The sequence below is a fragment of the Sinocyclocheilus grahami genome, unplaced genomic scaffold (assembly GCF_001515645.1).
Source record: "Sinocyclocheilus grahami isolate Dianchi unplaced genomic scaffold, SAMN03320097.WGS_v1.1 scaffold471.1, whole genome shotgun sequence".
NCBI classification, from domain to species: Eukaryota; Metazoa; Chordata; class Actinopteri; order Cypriniformes; family Cyprinidae; genus Sinocyclocheilus; species Sinocyclocheilus grahami.
The window spans coordinates 111,793-116,534 of record NW_015505650.1 but is presented as its reverse complement, the minus strand read 5'-3'; positions in this window follow the sequence as shown (position 1 = coordinate 116,534).

Here is a 4,742-nt window from a genome sequence, read left to right as displayed (position 1 = left end):
TGCTTCCTTCAAATTGAAGTGATTTCAGTATAAAAATTGTATTACGGTAATGTTTTATTAGAAATGGCTATTAAAAAACATCGTCTAAAGAAACTCAAAAGGTGATTTAAATGTGAAAAATGTTATTACAGTATTGTTTTGCTATAATACAGCAGAAAATTACTATTAAAGTAACGCTCTAATGAGAAATGCAAAAGGTGATTTAAATGTAGAAATAATTGAATTACAGTAATGAATTCCTGAAAATGACTGTATTAAAGTAATGAGCATCTGATGAGAAACTCAAAAGGCGTGCAGACGCGTGAATTTGGAGATAAATGTGTTTAATTGTCATGAAAATAGCGTCACAGCGCAAAAAAAAATATCATAATAGTCCTAAAATATATATGTTGTTTATACAAAATATAATTTTCAATTGTTCTCATTTTAGTGACTTTTTTTGTGAGATTCACCTAATTATATTTGTTATAAAGAGGACTGTTGTAGTTTTAATTAATATTTTTAATTAGTTTTTATTTGTATATTATCCATTTTAATTTTAGTTAAAGTTTTAGTCATTTTGTTCTTTTTTTTATTTATTTATATATATATATATATATATATAGCTATATTAATTTTTATTTCAGAAGGTGATTTAAATGTGAAAAATGTTATTACAGTATTGTTTTGCTATAATACAGCAGAAAATTACTATTAAAGTAACGCTCTAATGAGAAATGCAAAAGGTGATTTAAATGTAGAAATAATTGAATTACAGTAATGAATTCCTGAAAATGACTGTATTAAAGTAATGAGCATCTGATGAGAAACTCAAAAGGCGTGCAGACGCGTGAATTTGGAGATAAATGTGTTTAATTGTCATGAAAATAGCGTCACAGCGCAAAAAAAAATATCATAATAGTCCTAAAATATATATGTTGTTTATACAAAATATAATTTTCAATTGTTCTCATTTTAGTGACTTTTTTTGTGAGATTCACTTAATTATATTTGTTATAAAGAGGACTGTTGTAGTTTTAATTAATATTTTTAATTAGTTTTTATTTGTATATTATCCATTTTAATTTTAGTTAAAGTTTTAGTCATTTTGTTCTTTTTTTATTATTTCTTTTTTTTATATATATATATATACATATATATAGCTATATTAATTTTTATTTCAGGTTTTTATAGTTGCTTTAGTAGCTAAATCAAGTTACCAAAATATTGTCTTGGAAAAATGTATTATATATTTTATTTAAAAATTATTTATTTTTTATTTAAAAATATATTTGTTTTAAAAAATGATATATGCATACATATTTTCTATTATTTTACTTAGTTATTTATTATATATATATATATATTTACATTACATATAAAAATTTATATTTATATTATTTCAGTTAATGTTTATTTTATTTCAAGTAGCAAATATATTGTTTTATTTCAATATATATATATATATATTGTATGGTTTTAGTTAACTGTAATATCCCGATAATAAATAAAAATAATATTTAATATTAATATACTAATAAAAAGAATGTGAAACGGCTTGTCGATGTGAAGGCCGTTATCAGACCGGGCTGAAGATCTCCTCTGGACCAGCATCAGATCACTCGTGTTAATTGGTTAATTGATTAATCAGCATGGGGTCAGGATCTGTGCGGCGTGAGGGTGCGGCGCGGCGCGGCTGGCACTGACAGAGACGCTGGCGTGCGAGACTGTGTGTTAGCGTGAGAGCTCAGCTGGGTTGGGGCTGAACACCAGGTTTTTCCAGTTTTTTTGTTTTTGCTTTGTTTGAGCACGCATCAGCACACAAGTGCATCAGCGCAGCGCTGTCCTGATCGCTCGCACGCTGAGAACGCGACGCTCTGGAGACGCGCCGCTACTGACGCACTCCGCTCCTCCAGCATGCATGGTTCCTCCTGTTAGAGATCGCGCACTGCTGGAGAAGCTCTGGCGCACATGAAGCGCAGGAGGAGGATGTGCTGTATGTCGACACTAAGCATGCAAAAGATCCTCTCAATCTGTTCATGCACCTGCTGTAAAAGTGCCAGAACTTTATTGTCAAAAACACAGTAGCAGCATTTTAGGTTTCGCTGGACTGAGCCTAAATTTATGGTCAAAACTGTGTATTTCATTAACTGATATGATAATATTGCATCAAATCTATTTTGTACCTGTATGATATACTGAGAAACATCCAAATAAAACGAAGTAAAAGAGACACATGATGAAATAGAGTAGCTTAGAGCAGGTAAATGCTTTCATTTTTATATATAAATATGATATACACATTATAATATAGCCTATTATGAGTATTATAAAAAAAATGTCACACACACACGCAAGCGCTATCATTGCAAAACTGACTAATATATATAACAATAAAAGGGAGATCTAATGCCGTTTCATGCATTCTGAGTTATTTACACTGTTAAAGGAATTATTATTATTATTATTATAAAGAGTTGCATGCTAAACATGACCAAAGTTTCAAGTATTTGAAAGTAATACAAGTATTTCGGCGCCAAATACACTCCTTCAGGGTTCATATGTGTGTGTTACGTCTCCTTCAATTAAACAACATTAGATGTAACATAAAACCAAAAATGCACGTTATTAATAACAAAAAAAATGTTTTTACTGTAAATTATAGGATGACTGTTTGCTATTATTTCAAAAATTGCTGCTTTTAACAGTATTTTACTGTAAAATTACATGAAATGTTAAAAATATTACAATTTAATAATTAAACAATTATATATATATATATGTATAATTAATTCTAATAACTAATTTTCTTTCAGATTTTCTTTGACATTGACAGCTATTTAAAGCAGTAGACGCACAGTTAAAACAAACCAGTGCTAGTGTGGGTGCTAATATAGATATTGTTATTGTTATAGCTACCATTTTAGTTATTAATCGTTAGATTTATCATATTTAGTTACCATTATAATTATCGCTTTATTTAGTCATGGTTATATTTCTTACTATAGTCATCGTTTTAGTTATTATTTTAGTTATAATATGTTTCTTCTTAGTTTTTTCTTATCAGTTGTGTACATTAGGGTTTAATCATCTAATGTTGTTAAATGAATGTTTATTGCATTATTTCAGTATTATGTGTGTCACCGTGATGGGGTTTAGTGTTTGTGTGAAAGACACTGTGTGCACCTTATATATATTAGTATTTCCCTTCTCAGCTTGTGGAAGAGCTGTTTGTGATGAGCTTTGGTTGATCGTGTGACTTTCTCATCAGCATTTGTTTTTGCTGGTTATCAGTGCTTTACAATGGTTCAAAACCGATATTAGTACTTCAGTATGCTGGTTTATTAACATTACATCAGTTAATGAAACACGGTATTTTATTGTGAATTTAAGTTAAGGCTGTAAAACCTAAAATGCTGCTACCGTATTTTTTACGGTGAAGTTCTGGCAACCACAGCTGCCGGTATTTTACCGTAAATGTCACCGATTTTTTTTTTTTTTTACAGTGTAGGGTTCATCTTCCAGTTGTCTTGGCAGTGCTGTAGTCTGCAGTGATTCTATCAGAGTGATTCTACTCTAAATAGGAACGCCGTGTTCAGCTCTAAAAATATCCCAGAGATAAACAAGCAGAGAAAATTACCTCCCAAAAACTGTAGCCGTGCCGTTTCCCCTTTCACCCGAGCATGGCGTGTCAAGATGGGCTGATGAAGACGTGCCCGGAAAACCTGGAGAAACACGAGCGCCACACCGAAGATGACCGGCAGCTTAACCCTTAAACCTGCCATCCATAACCAGCGGTCTTCAGCAAGGACGCAGTAAATTGATCAGAAGTGACCGTAAAGACATTTCTAATGCTACAAAAGATTTCTATGTACTTTTGAACTTTCTGTTCATCTGTGAATCCTAAAAAATTAAATGCATCACGGTTTCCACAGAAATATTGTGCAGCACAACTGTGTTCAACATTGATAATAATCAGAAATGTTTCTCGAGCAGCAAATCAGCATATTATACTGATTTCTGAAGATCATGTGACACTGAAGACTGGAGGAATGATGCTGAAAATACAGCTGCGCATCACAGAAATACATTACAGTTTAACAGATATTCACATAGAAAACAGCTGTTTTAAATCATAATTATATTGCACATTTTTACTGTATTTTTGATCAAATAAATGCAGCCTCATTGAGCAGAAGAGACTTCATTTAGAAATATTAAATAATCTTAGGGACCCTAAACTTTTCAAATTGCACATAAATGTTTAGTGCACATTTTAATATTTTGAATGATAAATTCTTAATTATTATTTGCGGATGAAGTAGCTGTGCAATGCAGCAAAAATTATCCTGTCTGTCAACTGAATCGCATCACGGCATTCACAGCAACCCGTGACCTAGGCGTTACTATTTGAGCTAATGGAGTAGATATAGTTCTGTGAAAACATCATTTGTGAATTTTGTGAAGGTTTAGTGGTGACATTAAAATTTGTCTGAATGTAGAAACGTGTGTTATTTTAACAGCAGGCTGATTGTTGATGCTGGTCATCGTCTGGAGCTGGACTTCAGCATCCTGAGCCCCAAACACACATCAATAATTAATCACACACTTTTACACAAACACACGCTCATGTAACGACCCTCTGACTGAAGTTCAGCAAACGGCTTATGTTTAAACCGGTTAGGGGCATTAACTCTTGATACGACCCCTTGAGACACACACACACACACTCTCTCTCTCTCACACACACACACACACACACA